Below are 22,317 nucleotides of genomic sequence, written 5' to 3' on the forward strand. Positions count from 1 at the left end.
GAAAAAAAAAAAAAAAAGAAAAAGAAGAAAATCAATTTCAATCCTCCTAAGATGAAACCACTGATGTGTGCAGTCACTGAGGTCCCAAAGGTAATCCTACAAGAAAACATGATGGTGTCCTCCATCACTGTGTTGAGATACTGTTAAAGTGCAGCAAAACCATCTATGAGGTACAGTCCAAGATCAAAACACTCCAAAAAATAAATCTGTATTTCTAGACCAGTGTGAACAGTGCATTTTAGCTGTGTAATGACATAAAATGGTAATAACAAAGGGGCAAGGAACCTTATGCTTCAGGAAGGTGTTATGTATGTGGATAAACAAATTAATAATGCTGTGGATCCAGCACTAATTCCATGCACAGTTTCAGCTCAGGAGTTTCAAAGTCCCTTTTAGCTTTATGCGTTCATTCTTTTTTTAATACATCAGCTGCCTTTAGCACACTGAATGAAAAACAGCTAAAGAGCAAACATAAAAGACATAAATCTCAGCTCCGAGTGAAAATACCAAACTGGTGAAAACTTGCTCCTCCATTATTTTTGAGTAGAGCAGTAAGGAACATATTGATACTGGTGTTACAGGGGGGTGAGGGTGGGGAATGAAAGAACAATAAACAATACAGTCATCAGTAGTTTAACACAGCGCTGTGTCTTGCAATGGAAACATACTGTGAAACAGCTTGCGAGATAAGCTTCGTCAACGATAAGTAATTTTTATTCCGTTTGAGTGGCTGAAAACAATAAACATGATTAAATGCTTCAGACGTGCATTCAGAATCTAGACAAATGGCAAAGAGTTGCAAGGACTTTGCTTTTAAAACTACTGCGGGGAAAGACCTGGAAATTGACTTAACCGGTTTGAAATGTACAATGAAGCAGAAGTTCGTCGGGAAATTAAAAACTTCCCATTCGTCTGCAAGCTCCAGGACTCTCCAGCCCAGAAACCAGCTTTGTTATCTACTGTTCTTTACTACGATACTAGTCCCAGCATCCCACTTCACCATTCATAGAGGCATTTCAAATGTGCCGGTCATGAACCTGAGCTCCCAGCGTGTGAAACGCCCTGGAAAACACCAAAGGAAGAGCTGGCTCTGGGGAGTTCACAGTCCCGTGCTCGTCCTGGTGGGCTCTGTCACCGCTGTCCTGATCCAGCCTGGCAGCAGCTCCTGCGCCCACCTTCCTCCCACCGCAGCTCTCAACTTTCACTCCCGGCTGCCTGCTCCTGGTGACTGGGTGCACAACCCGGAGAGGACAGCCCTCCAAAACACTCGGATCACGCGGGGCTGTCGGGTTTTCCCCTGAAGTGGGGGCTGTACGGGAGAGCCGCATGAACCCGCAGCACCCCTAACGCGAGCGGTCACTCTGCACCCGCTGCCCTGGACCGCGCACGGCCGAGCAGCGCCGGGGACTGGCAGGGGATTCCCGGCTGGGGGCCGGGGGCTGCGGGCCGGGGACCAGCGGGCGGTCCCCAGAGGGTCCCCGGCTGAGGAGGGCGAGCTCGCCGCGCGTCCAGCGGCCCCTCCGCCCCGCTCCGGGCGCCATTTCCCCGCCGCTCCTCAGCGCGGCGTCCCCCGGCCCTGCCGCACCTTCCCGGGCAGGGCAGCGCCGGCGCAGCCGAGCCGCATCCCAGCCCTCAGCAGACTCCCAGCCCTCAGCCGACTCCCAGCCCTCAGCCGGCTCCCAGCCCTCAGCCGACTCCCAGCCCTCAGCCGGCTCCCAGCCCGGCAGCGGGGGGCGCTTCCCGCAGCAAGCGGCACTACCGCGACCGATCGGCGCTTCCAGCTGCGGGGCGGCAGCGGCCGAGGCTCCCCAGAGCGGCGCATCCCAGGGACCCCCGGCACGGCGGGGGTGGCCGGGGGGGAATCCCGCAGCCGCATCGCGTCTGTGGCTCCCTCCTCGATTTTTTTAATTTCTTTTTTTACTTGCCCCGCTGCGGGCGATGGCGAAAGCACCCCCAGCCCTTTGCCCCAGAGCTCGGCTGGCCGTGGGGCAGCCTCGCACGGCGCTCCCCCCGCAGCCGGCAACTTCCCGCGACTCGCAGGGGATTCCAGCCCTTTCCCCGCCTCGGGGGGACGGGAGCGAGCGGGAGGGGAGAAGGACGGGCAAAAAATAAACTTCCTTCGGAGAAAAGCTGCCCTTCCCTGCTGCTGCGGGGAGGGGGGTCCCCGCTCGCAGGAGGAGCAGCGCGCCCCGCAGAGCCCCCAAACCCGCACCTGCCGCCGCGCCGCGCAGGGGAGCAGGGACCGGCTCTCTCACCTGCCCCAGCGAGCCCTCTCCTCCTCGCATTCCTCTGCTCCCCATCGTGGGCGCAGCAGCTGCTGTTATTCCTTAGGATACACATGGCCCGTCCATGCTGGGAGAGCCGCCTTCCCGCGCCGCCTGCCCTCTCCGGCCCCGCCAGCGCGGCGCTGAGGCCAGAGGGAGGGGAAAAGGGAGGTGTGCGGTAGAGGAACGCGGCTGATGAGGGGTCGGTCTCCTCCTCCTCCTCCTCCTCCTCCTCCTCTCCCAGGGCTGGGGGTCTCAGCGCCGCTGTGCAGCTGGGCAGGGAGAGGGGGACGGGCGAGGAGGGGGCTGGCGGGGCCGTCCCCGCTCGGGGCGGGGGCGCTCGGCGCGTCCCGAGCCTCTCATCGCCTCCGGGGCACCCCCGCGGGCGAGCGGAGCGGAGCGGAGCGCATGGAGACCCCCCCGCCCTGCCCGCAGCACCGCGCTCAAGCACGGCCGGGGGGCACTTGGTACCGGGGGCTCCCCGGGGGCTCCAGGGCTTCCCCGGAGCGCAGGGAGGGCGGTCAGCGGGGCAGCCGGGGCGGGGGTGGCCGCTGCCCACGCGTGGAGCCCGGGCACGGCCCCGCCATCGCGGCTCCCCCCGCACGGCCGCGGGGCGGGGGCCGGGCCGGGGGCCCCGCCGCCACCACCAGTGTGCTGCTTTTCTCATGGCTTCTCGCAGTCACCCATGAAAATTTAATGAGGCATTTAGGGCTGTTACCTTCAGAGTCAATGGAGGAAGCATATTTAGCCTAATGCACTCGCTGCCGAGCCAATAGGTCTGTTGCAGGCGGATCAGAAGTCATGGAGAGACTCTCCTTTCAACACAAAATTCACGACCCATTAAACTTATTCTGTGATAACAGCTTCTTTACAAACGGAGACCCATAGAAAACAGAGGCTGTCATGCACTTCCCGAAAGGATTTACATACAGAGAGAAGTCCATTTGCCAGGTTATTGCCATTTCACCAGTATTATCTCCAATCAATGCATAAAAGCAGCGCTGCTCTCGCTAACCGAGGTAAATGACTAAAAGAAAAGCTTTTTGCAGCCTCTAGATAGATCTGATTTACCCCCCGGGGCTGAGTGGCCGCGTCTCCCTGCGCTGACAGGGAAGAGGGCTCAGCCCATTAGAGAGGATTGGATCTGATCGGGAATTACAGCGAGATGTTCTGAGGACACGCAGGTACCCAGCTGCTGATGTGCACACCCCGGGATGACAGGGATCACCAGGATGCTCACAAGGTAGAAAGATGTCCACAGGTTATATTACCTCCACCTGACAGGCAGGAGAGCTGAACCAATGTGGCAACACACTTAACAGGGCAGGGAGCACAGGGAAAGGCTGAGTGAACAGATTGATTGGAAGTACATGCACAGATCTGGTAACATTCTCAACTATTATCAGTTTCATCTCCCTCAATCATTCTTTCTGCAGCACATTAGGTATTAAGCATAAAAGATAATGTCATGTACTAACATTTACAACATAAAAAATTCAGAATTCAAGCCGCATTTATAGAAGTAGTTGATTCAATGGAGCTTTTCACTATAGACCTGTTTTCTGCATTTCAATTTATTACAGAAATGAAAGGTCAGATTCTCAGTTGAACCCACTTATTATAATGTGAATTAAAAGAAGTAAGTAGTCAACTTCATTGCAGCAAAATTTCCTATTGATGAGAATTTCACCACCTAGGAAGACAAAGAACTAAAGGAGAAATAAAGTAATTTTTTTCATTAGGAAATAATAGACAGCATCCTTGAGGAGACATGCTTGTCTATACATATTAGGCCAAATAAAATATCGGTGGCCCTTAGTTCCCAAAAGGCAATTTTTGGGGGGAAAACAGTAATTGAGCTGTTCTTACCCTTTGACCAGTGCACAATAAAATGAAGTTGCATTTATCATGTTGCTGGCCTCACTGAGGTCCTGGAGTTTACAGGAGGGGTGCTGGCAGCTGACTAAGTAGAGAGGGAACTTTGAGTAGTATGAAACTTCATTCCCATTCACTTCTGAAATGTATGGATGCAAGTCACACTTGCTAATAATACTTTTTAAATATAAAAGACTACTAGCTCACAGCTTGTAATACGAATGCAAATGAACTTGTAATTATACTATGCAATTTTCTACTTAAAAAAAAAACAACTATGAAAATAGAACAGACCTGAAGAGCAATATGCACTGCAGTTCTTCATTGTGTTCCTTCATTATGCAGGAGTTGCCATAAGCAATCTGCTCTGGTGTAATGTAAAATATTTTTTAGGCCATAACTTTGCAACACAAACTCTCACATGAGAACACATATTTGGTCACAGTTCCTTCTCTCTACTGAAAAACACAATCAAGAAGCAAAGGAGCAAGAAGTTTGGTGTGAAGACTGACAGCTTTCGTTTGTGTTTATCTGTAAAGCTTAAACTCATCATTCCTATATTCTCCTTTCTGATGATGCACTATGCCATCACCAATTATGTGATAAACCATTAAGAGTTACATATTAAGACCTGTAGGCCAAAAATTTCATTTCCTCTGAACAGCTGGAGGAGCTGAAGATCAAAACCTAGAAGTGTAATTCTCAACTGTTTTTGCAGTAGTCACTTGTGCAGCTCTCAGTCACTTGTTACTTGCTAAAACAACTAAAGGGAAAGTAGGATCAGCTGAGCTCCTGAATAGATTTGTTCTAACAGGACAATGATCAGAATATTTTTAAGTGTTCCTATACACATCAGTGGAGAGAAGGATGAATTCAATCTTCCAACCAAGAGCACTGTACAAATTTTTTAAAGAATTGCCTCGAAACAACATTAAAATATCCACCAGTGATACCTGTAGACCTGGATTCTAAGTAATTTGTTATACTATCCAATTTCAATAAGCACTGCAGTTGCTAGTAAACCACTGCACCCCACAGAGCAAAAATGTTTACCTGCAAATAAGAGATAATTTGCAGGATAATTGTTGACAGTGAATTCGCTGATAATTCACAGTCAAAGTTTCTGACTCCCTAGGAGAAGAGTAATCAAAAAACTTCCCAGTTTCACCTCAGAGGCAAGTTAATCAGCATCAGTGCTGCCCAGCTGCAAGCCTGTAGGTTTCTCACATGGAATGCTCAGGCAGAATGCACACTGTAAAACCAGCATCATCCTGCAAAAATGGCAAACCACTGGCCAAAAACCCTGTAGGGCTCTTGTGAGTGCCCATGTGTGACAGCCACTGGCATTAATGAGAAATGGACATTTCCTGAGATGGAATATGGGCCTTACCTTCATGAAACTAATTAAGGTATCTCAAGCTGTGCTGATTACAAAGGGCTACCAAATAATGGTACAGAGAAATTTTGAGGGATGTCTGAGAATGAGTTTTTGTTGGTGCTTTGAAAGAATCTGGAAGTGAAAGATCCATAATGTTACACTTTGCTGGATTCAAGTGGGATTTTTGGAGGGGGAATTTAATATCTAAAAGAGAGCCATTATTTCTGCTATTAACATCTTACTAAAATACAGCACAACGTGCAGACCCATCCCTTGCCAAGTGAGCTCTCATGATGTCAGCCTTCTCACAAAACCCCTTTTCACATTTACTGATCTATATTGTAGCCCACAGCAGGATCATCTTGATCACTCTGGAGATCCTCTACGTGAATAGCTCCTCACACAATAGTGATTTCAGTTTAATAAGTTCCTCTAAGGCAATTAGGCACTGACTGAAAATAGTATCTGCTGCATTATCAGTAACTATGGTAGCCCATCCCTTACTGCTGTAGCCACACAGTGAGCTCCTTTTTTGCTATTCAGCAGGAGAATTAATCATGATTTGGTTTCATCCTCAGTTTTCTCAAATGCAAAGAAACTCAGCTCTCTTATTCCACTAAAGATCTCTTGGGATACTTCCTCAGACATACCTCAGGTGACTGAGCAGAATATGTTGCTGAACACTGCTCTTGCCAACCAAAAAAGATCTGTGTAGAAAAAAAATTTGGCAGCTCCTCATGAAAAATGGGAAGCTGCTCTATTTTCTGGCAGTGACATATCAGGAAGAGGTTATGATAATTCTTGCACCCATAGTGAAATCTGGTGGAAAATGCATTATCCCAAAAAATATCACTGACATGTCTCTATTAAAAGCCAGCACAGGGAAATACTTAAAAATAGAATTAAGTCTTGAATGTTCCAGAGATTCATCACTGGTTTCTGAAGGTAGACCCTCTACTGTATTGTGGTTTGGTCACAGGGGAAAGCTTCCTTTCATGCATCTCAACAAAGTTTGAAAAATCTCGTAGTTACACATGCAAAAAGGGATTCAGGAGCTTGGTTCAGATCTCAGCTTTGTCACTGACTAGTCTGTGATCTTGGATAAGTCAACCTATACTCCTTTTATGTCCATCTCTACCACATGTATGTCAGAAGCCTCCTATCAGAATTTCTCCAGGAATGCTTGGAAGGACCCCAGAGACAGGCAAGCACATACATAAACACTAATTATTGTTATATATGTGGCCATTCATTCAATTTTGAATCCTAGGAGAAAAAATAGAAACAAGATCTTGTAATTCTATCTGGTAGCCCCTATTATTCTCCTTCACATATTCAAAATATTACTGAACTATCCCTGCTGCAAACACTTTCCTCAGCTGCAAATGAGCAGCTCCAACAAACAGTCCAAGACTGCCCCTCCAAAATCAATTTATCTTCTAGTAGATGGCAGCAAGTAGATGCCTGTCCTGCCAAATAATGGAATTTGTGAAAGCACTGGAGATTATGAACCACATTATTTCCCAGATGCCCATGAAAGAGTCTGTGATTCTCCAAGAACAGCGATCAACTCCTTCACAAATCCAAACTGCTTCATATTTCAAATCCTTTTTGGCAAGGTGCGTTTCCTTTCACAGCCAATTAACTGCAAACTAATTTAGAGAGGGTTTGCTTTTGCAAACATAAGTGTCAGGTTCCAACAGAGAACATGTTGCTAAGAGCATGATTTATGCACACATTCTGAGTTCTGTTGTTCTCTCATTCCCCCCAGACACCACTGATGATCCACACAGAGACACCTCGGAATTTAATAAACTCCTTTCTAGGAGAACTTCACAGGTGAAGAAAATGTTCAGCATCCCTTACATCCTGAAAGCCCACATGGTTCTGCACTACCTTGCAGAGTGCTCACGCTGCTTTAAATACACATAAACTGAAAGCAAAGGGTACCTACTAAGGAAAATGTATTTCTACTGTGAAAATAGAGGTTATCTGCTTCACAGAGAATTCCAAAATTTGGCTTTATTCTGGGTTAGAGAATAAAAGGGGAGTTGAAAAGTTTAAATGCTCCACTTCTTCAGTAAAAAAAAAAAAACTTATTATACTTTGTTCTTAGGATTTTGTCTACTTTAGCAAGCAGCTGACACATCTAAGCTCTCTGATTTGGACAATACTGCAGCTTCTTTTCAATAAGTACATATTTATCTTCATTATTTATTCATTTTTAGATGTAGCTTTTACAATTGGAAACTTCAGTCTCAGAGGTTCCTAAAGATCTTGGCTGTTGTCATATTCCGTGATTTTGACAGCAAAAGATCCACTTGCCATTGTAAAAATCATTTTTTGTTAAAAAGAGACAGATGAACACGATATTTAGAGCTGCATTCCCCTCAATTTCTGCCAAAATAACAGGTATTCAGGAGACAGCAATTGTGTGTAGTGAATGTCCTCAGCAAGTAAGGTTGTTTTTCATTTCCTCTTATGTCACATTACATTTTCCTCTTTATATTTCCTTTTAAATATTTAGACAGAGCAGAGAGTTTTAAACGTGTCATTGACACAAATAAATGTTTAGGCAGTCAGTCTACCTTGGGTTCAGCTCTTGTCAGATCTGATAAGTTAAATATCACTGGATCTGGCCAATAATTGGATGGAAGACCTCTGAGGAAAACTCAAGTGCTGAAGCAAGTGCCACTGGTTACTCAGTAGGTGTTTTTTTAACCTCAGACTCATCCTGAAATGTGCCCTCAGCATGGTATTATAAGCACTAGCTGAAAAAGGCATTTTCAAGTAAGATTTAATGTGTTATTTCTGTTAGGCACTGGAAAGGATTCCTGACACCTTCCTCTGGAAGTTGCTTAGCCCACTGCTACATAAAGCTATATCTGAAAGTATGAAATCAATTTTTCATCATTTTCCTTTTAATAATAATACATTTTTAAAACCTCTTGTTTAAATAGTAACCTGTACATTTCTTTGCCTTTAACGCTTCATTCCTGACCTTTCCTTTACTCTCTCGTTACGTCTCTGGGTCCAGCTCATGGACATCCCTGCCCATGGCAGCAGAGTTGGAATGAGGTGATCTTTAAAGTCCCTTCCAACCCAAACCATTCTCTGGATAGCACTGCATATGTTCCCTTTTGCTATTTCAGAACCATCCAAGGATGGATATAATCTCTCTTTGACAGCTGCTGATTATTGACTCTTTTGCCACTGCTGCTTGCTGATTTTATGAGAGTACATGGTGACAGGATGAGGGGGAATGGCTCCAAACTGCCAGAGGGCAGGGTTGGATGGGATATTAGGAAAAAATCCTTTCCTGTGAGTGTGGTGAGGCCCTGGCCCAGGTTGCCCAGTGAAGCTGTGGCTGCCCCTGGATCTGTGGAAGTGTCCAAGGCCAGGCTGGGCAGGGCTTGGAGGAACCTGGGATGGTGGAAGGTGTCCCTGCCCATGGCAGGGGTTTGGAGCTGTAAATAATCTCTAAAATCCCTCCCAACCCAAACCATTCCGTGGTTCTATGACAAAGTGGAGCTGACACTGACCACTCCACCCTTCAGGCTGTGGGATACATTTGGGCCAAGGACTGAGGAATTCTGTGGGGCTGCTTCACTTGCTGCTGCACTCAGGACCTACCTCCACATACATCTCAACAGTAACAAGTGCCAGTTCCAATACAAGCTCTCAGCACTTCTGGGACCCCTGAAAAGCACCATGAAATTGATGTCCAGGTAAAGCCACTCTGGGATGTCCATTTTCCCTTGTCCAGCAGGGAGAATGGACCCTGGAGCTCCCAATCCCCAGGCTCTGCACACACTGAGGCTCTGCACAAGTCTGGAAGCCTCAGCTCCAGGCAGCATGCCAGAGTTCAGCCAAACATATTTGCCTAAGTTGATATTTCTGTAATACATTTCAAAACATGACAAATCATTACTTTCTGATGTTTGCTATTCATATTTTTTTTTCTCTTTACGCTTTCCAGGCAGGAATGGAAATTGCAAGTGCCACCATAGCAACTCAATGCAATAATATAAATCTTCAAATAACAATTTAAATGAAGGATGTTTGAAGTATTTTTATTTTGTAATAAATTTATAGGTGTCAACTAGATCAGGGCTTCCTTTCTAAAGAGGTTTTGCTGTTTATCTAAAAAGACAATCCTTCACTTGAAAGAGTTTATAACGTTAGCCTGAGCCAAAACACTGAGGTTTAAAAGAATATCTCAAATACATTCTATTTATTTATATTAGAAAACTATTCACTGGCACTCACTGGAATTTAGGTTCCTAAATGTCTATGTCTTTTTTCATTCCTGACATTCTTATTCACATTTAATACGAAATTATGACAGAACCAAGACAGAATCTTTACAACCTGGTTATGGAGTCCTCATCCACTGCCACAAAACCAGGATAATTCCAAAGAACATTAACAAATGAGATTTTTTAAAGACTGGCAGTTGTCATATGCTTAAGGTCCAGCTTGAGACTACACAGCATAAACACAGAAGAGATTATACTTTTTCAGATATGTGGTTCCTGTGGCTAAGGTGGTATTTCTCCAAATCAGGATAACACTTAGCAAATTGGGAAATTCACTGGCACCCCTTCATCCCAACGTGAGGGCCAAATTCCAGTTTTAGATGCTAAACACACATCATGGCAACTTTTGGAAGCCTCTCACGTGTACTATGCATTAAAGACTGAATCTCTGTGCCAACCTCTAACAAAACTGCCCAAACCAGCAGCATCAGGTTCCAGAGAAGTTACATGGAATCAAGGTTACACAGAGAATAAAAAGAAATCCGAGGTATTGTTAAGCCACATAGCTCCTTCCTTTCTGATTCCTTCATTTCTCATCAACATCTGCCTATGCATATCTCCCTTACAATGATCTTGTTTCCTCAACAGAAAAATAAATTTGAAGAACACCAAGATGTTTGTCAGCTTTCAGAGCAGGGAAAATCCACATTGTTTAAAAAACAAAGCTTTTGATATTAAATATTTTCACTCGGGACTTCAATAAATCATAGACATGATCTTTAGCAAGGAAAAAAAAAGCCAAAATTTGATTAAATAGCTAATGAATTACAAAAGACCTATAGCAGCCAACTGAATACTTACCTTCTGCTCAAATACAAGTCCTTGGGAGTAACAAATGTCAATAAACAGCACAGCTCAGGAGTGGGTGGCAGGCAAGACTAGATCCATCTGGCCTGTTGATGAGGAAGGAGGAGAGCTGTAAAATGCTCCGGAATGTGACCAGGAGCACATATGCCAGGATGAGAAAATGGGATTGTGCAGCAGCTCCCCCAGCCCCGTGGCCACCCCGAATCTGTGGGAACGTATGCTCCAGCCCTGCCTGGTGCTGTCCATGTCTGTGCTGGGGACACGACCCCCCTGCCTCCAGCTGGGATGGGAGAATGTGCAGACACTGGGAAAATCTGCTGAAATTCAACGCAGGTTGTTGATACTCGTAGCCAGGTAGCCGTAAATGCACCCTCCCACTTCTGCTGCTCCTCCTTTGCTGGTCCAACGGGGGTTTTGCAGCCTGCCTGACACACCTACTCCCAGCTTTGCCTCTGCCACAGGCTGGGAACTGAATCCTCCTGCTGCAGAGCCCTGATTTGCTACACCTGCTGAAGCTGAGCTCGGGAAGAATGGCTTTTATGTGTGTTTTGATGAGCCATCAACTATTTTAGATACTATTCACGCTCACCAACAGATTCTGAAATGAAACAAAATCTGCCTCTCATCACATGCACAACAGGATGTAACAGATGTCACAGAGAAACCAAGTAATAGCAGTTTTCATGGTTGCATCCAACAATTACTTCTGTGCTCCACTCTGTGGCCTCTGCCTCAAAGCCCAATAGAAATGAGACACCTGCCCCCAGGAGTCCAGTGTAAACCTATATAAACAAAGTCTGGCAAAGCCCAAGCCAGAAAAGCATCCAGATACACACATTTTTCACACTAAAACTCACCCAAGAGTTAGGTTATACCTAATCTTGAATGCAGTGTGTCCTCTTGGAGCAAAGAAGGATGTTCACTACTGAGAAAGGAGAAAACTGATGTGTTTTCTGGGGACAACTAACAATATTGTGCTCATGTTTGCACTACAGTCTCACTCTCCTCAGTAATATTTGCAGGCAGGAGTGGTATCCTCTTGGGAATTCCACCACTGACCCCTTGCAGCCACTATGAGTGCACAGTAACCCCCACCTTTAACAAAACAACAGCATCTGGCAGCTCCTTGCCAAGGCCCCTCTAGATGGAAAGCCCAATGAAGATCCTTTTCTTCGGCTCATTGCACAGGAGCTGTACATAGCTTTTCTGTCCCTGTGCAATTTTCTCCTGCAATGTGTACTCAAGGTTAAAATGCTGTCCTTTCTCCTTGGTGAGATCTGTCACTGAACTATCAAAGTGTGCATGTTAGAGAGCCTGCCTAGTGGAGGGCTGAGTGATGCAAAGACAGACCTTTGATGCACGTTGTGACCTTAGTGCATTCCCTTTAAAATGAAAAAAAAAAAAAGGAAAAGAGCCTCTTCTCGTTCCCATTTGGGGACAGAAGGACATTAAGGAGCACTTTGGGTGCAGTAGCCCTCGCATTTATTGCAATTATGCCAGCACTGAGAGGCTCCAGCCGAGACCACAATCCCTTTATGATGAGCAGTGTAAGACATAAAGCAAGGGGAAAGCCTTATCTCAGAAATGCATGAACTAAACACAGATAAAAAGCCTACTAAGAAAAAAAATCCTCACCCCTTTTTCCATCATAAGGAATAGGCATAAATGAGCTTTTCTCCAAAATCCCAGTGAGATCTGTGGCAGAGTCAGGGGGAAGGACCTGGGTCTCTGCTAGGCTGACACCTCCATTTCCCAAAGACACACCTGTGACAATTCCTCATCTCCCAGGTTCTGCAGCTCCTGGACAGCCTTTGAGGAGACTTTTAATGGAGTGAATCAACATTTGCAAAGGTAAGTGCATACACAGGCCTTCTGGGGATAATGGCATTGGGTTAGTTTGTATCTGCCACCAAACAAGGGCAGAGAAGAAAACCACAGGGTTTGGACAGCACCACTATTACCTGCAGGAAATGTTCAGGCCATGCATCTGGTATCATTTCCAACTCCTCTTTTCTCCCCATTTTGCATATCCAGCTGGGAATGTCCATTTTACTGTCTGTTCACCTGGCCCAGTACTTGAATACACATCGTGATTTAACCATCGCTACAAAAAAGAGCATTAAAGCTCAAGCATGACTTAGAGCATGGATTAACAACAATCATATGGGAACTATCTCATTTGAGCTAAAAGAGAGTAGGATTAAATGCAATTAAGGGCTCCCAATGATGTAATAAAGACAACTAAAAAAAAATCAAGGCAAGTGGGCAAGAAGCAATCACTTTTCTGTCTAGAAACAGTAAAATAATGACAGTCTGATTGTTCATAGGGTCGCCAAGGCCAAAATGTGCAGAATGACCTTCATTAAGTCATACTTTGTACTTCTGCTGGGGGACTGTTGCATCTGCTCCTTTTGATTTGGCTTGTCTGAGTAACAAAGCTCCCAGCGATCATCTAAACCTCATTTGGAGCACCTGTGAACAATTCATTATATTAATATAACAGCAGGGGAGGAGTGCAGATACTAATAAATAGGTTGTTGAGCAGCTTTTGCTGCCAAGGTTGCTTTACCCAGCAAGGAAATGTCCCCTCCACCCAAAAGCTGTGGAGCTGCACTGAGGCGCTGGGCTCGGTTGTACCACGACATGTCAGAACACACATCTGCTGCTGGAGAAGCATGTAAATTAATTTTGCCTTTCAAAACAGTTGATAAATGTGTGTCTAATACTTCTGAGGGACTGCAGCATGATTTGAAACAGTTTGTTCTCAGTTAACGTAGAACAAATGTTCTCTGGCTAAAGGTGGCTACGAAAGGCATTTGGTAACGATTTGTACCAGCTGGGCTTCTCATTACTTTGAATAGATTTGTGTAAATCAGCACATAAAAATAAGCAAGTGGTCAATGCCTTTAATTGCATTTGGATGTGCTGTGGTAATGGCAAATATCAGAACTTTTGCATTTGTCCTCGCATTCTGCAGTTCTAGCAAATAGATTTTTTTTTTTTTAATAGAAACAGCAGCAAAAAGATTTTGCTGTTAACATCTATTTAGTCTGGTTTCAACTTAGTCACATTTTGCAAATGTCAGTGAAAAGCAAAGGTCAAATGGGAAAAAAAACCAGTATGCTATGGATCAGTACAATTACAGAGAGCAGAGTAGCACAGGGTTATGGAATCAGCTTGGGAGGAAAACATATCTGCAGTGTTGGATAGACACAGGGCAAAATCCTGCCCATGGACCAGTGCAGATACCATCTTAAAGTAGCAGAAAAACAGATTGTTTGTGTTGGTGTACTTTAAGATATTTTCCCAGAGAAACAGGAAATGTCAGGTTTTCAATTCATTGCCTCTTTGTTCTTTTTAAGATTTGGGCAGCTTTGGAACAGCCTTGGTTTGGAGCAGTTTGCAGGCCTGAGCATCCCTGGAAGTTGTCTAACTCAGTATGCTGAAGTACCTTTCTATCTCTTTCTTATATTGTCTTTTGTCACTGTTATACTGCTGGGTATAACACAGAGAAGCTGTGGCTGCCCCTGAATCCCTGGAAGTGCCCAAGACCAGGTTGGAAAGAGCTTGGAGCATCCAAGCAGGGATGGCAGGGACAGTGGAAGGTGTCCCTGCCATGGCAGGGGCCTGGACCTGGGTCAGCTTTAAAATCCCTCCCAACTCAGACCAGTCTGAGATTTTGTGATGATTCTAAAGCACACCTGAATCACTTGAAAGGAATGTGAGGTGAGTAATTATGAAATATTCTGCCATTATAGACCTGGTAGAATGTTTGTAGCCATTGCTCTGGAAGGCACACGAAATCCACCCCTGCTGTCTCCAGACCAGCTGAACTGAAACAGACACTGCCCCATTTTCATCCCTTTATATAAAGAAGTGAAAATTAGAAAAGGAACGATGCTGCACATATCAACAGCCAGGAGGGAGAACATTTTAAACCTAGAATTTAATACAATCTATAAACTTTCTATCAGTATAACAGAGTCAACAACATAACTCTCATAACATCACAACCTCACATTTTCTATGTCACTGTTGACATGCATTAAAGATTACTTCTTTCAGCCAATTTTCTCTTCATAGCCCAATCTTTTTATCCTGTAAATACATTTGTTGGTTTCTCAACATCCAATTAAGCATGTAAAGGAAAGCCATAAAGATATCCAATTTATATATTTTAATTTCAATGAATTATTTTAAACTTAGCAGCTATAAAGTATCTACTATTACCTCTTTGCTGGCATTGATTTAGCAAAAATTGGTAATTGTCACGCTGCTTGTGGGGTATCAAATATAAACATTTTCACATTTACTATGAAATCCTCTCCAGCAACATGAAATTGAAGGATAGACAAAACTGCTTTTGTAGAAAACCAAGTTAATTTTTATCTTTTTTTTCTGTAAGGGAGGATCATTTGAAACCTTTGAGCTGAAAGGAATCACAGGGCACAAGCAAGCTGAGGGATTTTCAATAATTGTATCTTTCACATTTATCTTCTGCATAGATAGCTATGAAATAAATACTGCATGTGAGCAAGTGCAAAAATGTACTTGAGGTACTTCTTTTAGATGGAATCTCATCCTCCTGAAATTGCCTTTCCCATGAAAGATGCCCAGTGACAACCAGCAGTTTAACCAGCTGGGGATATATACAGTCAGTTAGCCCTCAGCCTTAAACTGTTATCTGATTTGTCCCATAAAGCAAAATATATGAGCTACATGATCCAGCGTGGGGATAATGCACAATAAACATAACTTACACTGCAGGAAAATGAGCTCCTGTTGGACCATCTCACCACAGAATCAGCTGTGGAAGAATCCACCCAATCTGTCCAAAATGTTTTCTTGTTTTTATTCCTTTCCCCCATAAGCATAATTAAACCCAGTGGTTTTGGTCAGATAGCTCTGTGATAGCTTTTAAATTACTTATTCTAGTGGAGCCTGCCAAAACTTTTATTTTCTCCCCCTTTGAAAGTACAATGTGCATTATCTGCTGCAGTGGCAAGGCAGTACAATCATGCTGTTCTTTTCTCAGCCCTTTCCTCTCCATTTTTAAAGAGCATTCATTCACCACTGACTTTTTTGGTTTCTTCCCAGAACAAGAGAAGCTATGATTGATGAAGAGTGGGATGTATTCAAATGACTTTCAAAAATCATGAAGTTAAAAGCCATCAGGACTTCTGAATAATAGTTCCTAAATATGTTTACATTTTAGCAGGGATTATTAATTTACATCTTGATTAGAAGATAAAAGGAAAAAAATATTTCTTTATAGGAATATTTTATAGTTATTTATTTTCTCAATGAACACAGACACTGTCAAATCTTAGCCATATTCTGGAGTTATGTAATTTTGTATATATTAATTATCACTTCAGATGCTCTGCAGCCCTTTAAAGCTACAGGTATTTGGCAAGAACATCTTCATGTCACTTGCATTCTCAAATAATGGCTCTAAATTAAAAACCAGAGGTTCTGGGGTGACTTTCTTCACCTAAATTTGTGCTTACATCGAGGAATTTTGGGTATGTTACCCAGACACTGTGAAAAAGTACAGAAGCTGTGGCTTTGAGACCCCAAGGCTCGCTCTGAGTTTGTCCCAATAAATACTGAGTAGAACAGGTCAGGAGACTGTGCCCTGAGGAATTACCATCCAAAGAGCTGGGAGTCCTTGGCTGGAAGGGAGCCTGGAACATGTACTTTGACAGCAACAAGTGCATTTTTCTAATCTCTGACTTGTGAATGAAGAAAAAGAGCACGATGGGGTGATGAGATGGGAAGAGGAGGAGATGAGGGAGGGAAGCCTGGCAGGGAACAGCACAGAGAGGAAAGCACTTGGGTGGAAAAGCTGCAATGCTGTGCTGGAGGGACAGACAGAGCCAGAGCCAGGACAGGTCCCCACCAGCTGCTCTGGGTGGGCAAACATCACCAACTCCAGCAGCAGTTTCTGCATAGGCAGGTCTGTGCACAACAAATTCATTATTGTTCTAAAAACCAAGCAACAAACCCAGCTTTTGATTGTGACCACAGTCCTGATTTATAGAATTCATGGGTCTCCAAGTTCTATGGTTTGTTGGCATTATGCAGGCTTTATTTGAAGAGCACAAAAAAAAAGAAAAAAAAAAAAAGCACAGGAAATGGGAAGAATTTGGCCATAAATAGGTTTGTAGGAAAAGTAACTCCCCTAAGTTTCCCAAGCTTCCCTTTATTGTTGTAAGTTCACTGCAAACACTCTCTGAAATTTCATCTATTCTCATTGACCATTTCCCTCTGGCTTTCTTGTGTTGTGTTTATTTTTATTATTTCTTAATTAGATTACAAACACTTGCTACTGAAACAGTAAAACACTGCCTCTGGTTCCTGGTAACAGTACATTTTAAATGTATATTAACTCAATGTTTTAATTTCGAGCTGAATACAAATTAAATTAATCTTTCAACACAAACAGTAACTTGTCATTTTCCTCAGTGCTTTGTCTCATACAAAATTTGTTCAATGTTTAAAGAGCCATTTTTAAACAAAAATTGGTCACTGACTTCAGAACAAGCCTTGTTGTCTTGTGTTATTCCAGGCCTGTGGCTGCTGGAGGGATATCATCAAGACAGTTTCATCATTTTCCAGTCACTGATTTTGATACAACCTCACATAAAGTCTTGCAAGCAGCTGGACAGAGTATTTCTGGTTGAGAAAGAGTATTTCTGCTGGCTGGGATCACTGTCTTGCCATCAAGGTACTGACAAACAGATTTACTGATTTCCCTTCGTTAAAAAGCTTTAACCACAAACATTTGTTCCATAACAAAGAGCTGAGGGGTGACTACTGTGGGCAATTAATTCTTTCTCACATTGCAGAAAAAAAATGCTGGAGGAAGGAGGGAGGGAGCACTGCTGGCAAGCACAGGGATGCTGATCTCCTGCTCTTTGGCCTCTCTGTGCCCAGGGAGGTGTCCCTGATCCCCGTGGGGCTCTGCCCTTCCCAGGCCTGGAAAAGGGCAATCACTGCCAATTGCTCATTAACCTTCCCCACGGCTGGAAATCCACGGGCAGTGAAAAAACATCTTTATGAGAGCAGAGCCAGGGAAATGGAGGGGCAGGGAGTGGTGGGAAGGGTCACGCATCTTCATCATCAAGGAACTAAATGAAAGGAAGGGTGGATGTCACAGGGTTTTAGTTTCCAATAGCATCACAAAAATAACGTATTCAGCACAAAAATAACACATTTTTCCACAGGACCTCTTTAGTCTTAAGACCAGAGTTCCTTTTTCCTGATAGCTAAATTATGGAGAAATTTCTTTTTCTTATCTTTTATTTTAAGCCATTAGTTGTTTGCTTTTCAGGACAGCTCTGAACAATTTCAGCCAAGCACTGCCTGGAAAGGTTTGCTGTGACATCTGATACTCAGTGTCAGCTCTGTGGGGAAAGCACAGAAGCAACCAGTTTTTCTCAGAGCTTTTCTGTGTCCTGAGTCCTTAAAAATAATGTTAACTGTGAAGCTTAAATCAGCACTGTCGGGGGCACCCAGTGTTCCTCCTAACAGAGCAGCCCAGGGCTGCCAGAGGTATTACAGTGCTCTATTGAAGCCTGCTGTGAGGTGCAAATACTGCCCTGGAGTTCATGACTTTGTAGCTGTAAAAAAAAGATATGACTATCAGATCTTATTATACCACCTCATGCACAGCTCAGTGGAAAGGGAAAATCCAGTGCAGGGCTCTGTGCACCAAGAAATCCTGGCAAAGGTATTTGTGGAGGGAATAAAAAAATAATCCCAAAAGCAAAACCTGTACAGGGTGGGAAGAGCAGGTTTAACTTTCCAAGTGCACAGTACAGACACCCCCAGTGAAAACTGAGGAGTTTACATCCCTGTGATCCTTTGTGACTGATGCAATAACTCATTTCCCTCAGGCTTGCCCTCCCCACAAGTTTTTAGCTGTGCATGTTAACCTGCACAATGTGGTTCATCAAAAACACTGCACTTGTTGGAGGCTGTGCAGAAATCAGTTTGCCCAAAACATTTTCTGCAAAGACTCCATAGATCCAGGATGAAAATTTTCTGATCAAAATATATGAGAGAGACTGAAATATGAGAACCCCAGGTTTAAGCTCATGCCCTCACTAATTCAAGTATTCCATCTCTCATTCCCCTGCCCTTCAGCTCAATGAATATTTATTGTTGGGAAGTGGAAGGGCTTTAAACAGGAGAGATCACAGGTGGCAGAACAAAGCCCCAGCCTTGTGGCTGAGTCCCCTTCCACAGGTGCTGCAGGAGGACAGCCCAAAACCCCTGTGCCCACCCGGCTTCCCCAGGGCTGCTGCTCCCCTTTCACCTTTGGAGAGCTGGGAGCTGGAAAGGGCTTCTGATTCATGGCCATTACACCTGCAATAACTCCATTTTTGTGCTGTTATTAACCAACATTTCCATTTCTAGAGCTGCACACCTGCCCTTGATGCTCATCTCGCCATGCTGCCAGCATTGGAATGAACATTTCGAGGATTCCCTCTTGATGGTGTTTCCCATGGAAGAGGAGGATGTTTCAGAGGTGCTCACTGTAATTATTATCTCAGGTTACTTTTATGTAGCTCTGAGTGATAGTGTTGCCAGGAAAGCCATCAAGCAGGATTTCACACATAATTTTGGCCCAGGAATGAAGTTTGATGACTTGCAGAAAATATCAGGAGTTTGATCTGCTGCTGAAGAAATAAGGTCTGGTTCTAACAACTGTTAGAAATGAAGCTAAGCATTCACTTCCCAGGACACATTTGATTTAATTTTAACACAGACCTATGAGTGACACTATAAACACTGCATTTTTTAAAATATTAATACAAATATCTACACATAAGGAAGAAATAATTGGGTGGTGGCTTTATCTTCTGACAGAGGAAAAAAACTCATTTAAAATAATTCTACTACTTCCCCCAGACAGTCCTTGTAGGTTAGTTACAAGGAACTCACAGGTCACACAGAAGTGCAATGATAAAAAATGCAGGTACTGTGAAACATTTATAAAGAGAAAGTATGAGGGAGTATGTAGTTTAGAATCTGAAATGACATTTTGGCATGGAACAGATCTCCCACAGGGCAGTTTTGAAACTTGCAGAAATTCTTAAAATGACATCTTTCAAAATGAGCAAGCATCAAACACGCTGAAGTCGTTACCTCAAAGTGCTTCACTGATAAGTCAGGCTGGGAATATGTTAAAAATAAAGTTGCCCACTTGTGCAGCTGGCAGGAGCTGTGACCCCAGTGGGTCCTGCCCACACCATCCCTGCTCCAGCTGGGATTAACTCAGGTTTATTTGGACAGCAAAACGGGAAAATGCATCCATAGAGGAGAGGGAAAGGCAGGGATACACCATGGATACACCATGGATACACCATGGATACACCACAGAGGGGGACAGGCACTGACAGGAGCCAGCACAAGGCATCCACAGGTGAGCCCTGACCCAAAACTGCTCCCAGAAGGTGACAAGAGCAGCATCTCTGCCCTCTGACTGCCAGGACACACTTGTTTCATGTGCTTAGTGACACAAAACGCTCTCTCAAAATGCCAAATTTATATTATTGAACCTCCTTTGTTTAAAGAGAAAACAAGAGGGCAGAAAATGAATGGTACAATGCAGGCATTTCTCCATTTATTTAATAAGTTCTGTGCTATTAGGAAAAAACCTCAGGAAATTCCTTTTTTGTGCAATGCATAATTAACCCATGGCCCCCTCTTCCCCAACCCTTGTTAGACATTAAAGCATAGCAGGACAATGTGCATTTGCTGCTGTACTTAGGTTTGCTGTGGTTCTTTTCTTTCCTCAAAATGGCAAACCTGGGGTGCCAGCCATAATGTGACAGGAGTCTGCCACTTACAGGTACAGTACCTCACAGTGAGGTCCTCTGGCTGAATGACAGTTCCTAGACATTGACCAAAACAGAAGAAAAGAAAAAAATCTTCCTTTGCTTTCACCCACCACTGATCTTCTTTAAATGCATGGATGCTTTTGCATTAATTTAGTAGTTTCCTGAACTACTAAAGATACAAGCAGAATTTGTGTATCTGCCCCCAATTGGAAGGTTTACTGAAAATAAGACCTCTAAACTCCAGCAGACTGGAGTAGTGCTTTGCATGAAATTCACAATTATAAACTTGTAGAAACACTTCTGTCATTTTTGTCCCTGATTTTGAATTAAAGCTGCATCCACATAATTCCTTCTCCATCACCAGGGGTGAGATCCATGCTGATCTGTTTGGCCAGTGATCATTCAGTTATTCCATTTGGTTCTGCTACAGGAATTTGGGTTGGTTTAGACATGTGTAAATGGTAGCTGAGGGGTTTTTTGCCTCCTCTGTGCACTTCCATGAATCCAGGTTAGTACCCTGCACTCATCCCCTTGCACTTTGCTCTTCCACACAGCAAAGGAAAAAGAACCAAAACTTTACACAAAAACCTGAAATAGTCTCCTGGCCACAGAGGAGCCAGAAGACAGAAGAGAAAAGAGGTCCAGACCTCTGGAAACATTTTTGCCCACACAGTTTCCACTCAGCCCACCTGACATGGATTTTCATGCCACGGTTGCAGGCTGGTTCCACATGGAAGGGCTGTTCCTGACCAACCAGCCTTGCAGGAGCATTTCCCCTGCAATCCCTGCTTTCACTGCAGGCCATCCAAGACTGGCTCTGAAGGAAGGGATTGCTCATTCCCTCACAGACTCTTCCAGGCGCTCAGCATTATGGAATACAAGCTTTCCACAAGGGTTTATTAACCTCTGCACAAGAGAACACGTTATTCCATTTTGTAGACAAGAAGCCAATAAAAAGGCTGATTTAGGCATTCAAAACCAGTGCCTAGCTCTTAAGTGTGTAATCCAAAGCACAAAGGGCTGGAGCCTACAAAGAAAAGGTCATAAATATTTTAGGGGACGTCTTACTACAAAAACAAACAAACAATTTTCCTCGCTTCACCTCATTTTCAAAAGCCAAACCGTGCTGCAGGAAAATGTTTCCCACTCCCCAAAGTCAGCTGGAGGCAGACACTCACTGCAGATGGATCAGTCTAGTGGGTAAAACACAGGATATATAAAGATTTTGCTTTCAGTTGCTTGTATCGTTGGAGATCCAGAAGAAAAATCAACCTTTTGCACGACAGCAGGACTGGGGTGCTCATGTCCCAGTGAGTAAATGGTTGTTTTTTGCAATTACTTAATCCATCTTTATGCCAATAAGGAAAATTCATAGAAAAAAAGAGAATCAGTGCCCATGCAATACCTTAATTCAGAGGGACAGGTGAGAACTACATCAGGTGTTACTTTAGATATTTGTGGGCTTTTAGCACATCCCAATGTGTAAATATTCAGCTGGAGAAATAGTGGTGTAGCTTCCCAGGAGTCAGAAAAGCTGTAGCAGTCCAGCTAAGGATGATGGAGGGAGCTGTGTATGTATTTTCCTCTTTCTTGCTTGCTTTCCTAATTTCAGCATTAATTCAGGTTTTAGAACTCGGGCCCTTGAACAAAGGACTGCAAGAAAAGATAGCAACAAGCAGCCCCTTTTTGCTTTTCAACCTGTCCCTCTACTAATTGCCTGATTTTGCCTTAAACAAACAGTAAAAATGTGGCTTTTCACATTTTCTCTGCATTCTTAACCACAGATGGAAAACATCCACAATGCACTGCTTATAAGAAATGAA

The 22,317-nt window shown here is 44.0% G+C and overlaps 1 protein-coding gene across 14 annotated transcripts in view; it reads right to left on the reverse strand.

Annotated features, from left to right (window-relative positions):
- The window catches only part of DAB1 (DAB adaptor protein 1), a 413,672-nt gene that overhangs the window by 140,366 nt on the left and 250,989 nt on the right, over positions 1–22,317 (reverse strand). For 2 of the 14 annotated variants that reach the window (XM_071436826.1, XM_071436823.1), the window contains exon 1: positions 2,256–2,547. The exons of the other annotated variants lie outside the window; for them this stretch is intronic. The gene's annotated coding sequence lies outside the window, so the exon portion shown is untranslated. Of the gene's footprint in view, positions 1–2,255; positions 2,548–22,317 lie in introns of those variants that run through there. 14 annotated transcript variants of the gene reach the window in all.

The sequence above is a fragment of the Agelaius tricolor genome, unplaced genomic scaffold (genome assembly GCF_023055355.1).
Source record: "Agelaius tricolor isolate 1412-34295 unplaced genomic scaffold, bAgeTri1.0.p SCAF_11, whole genome shotgun sequence".
In the NCBI taxonomy this organism is placed as follows: Eukaryota; Metazoa; Chordata; class Aves; order Passeriformes; family Icteridae; genus Agelaius; species Agelaius tricolor.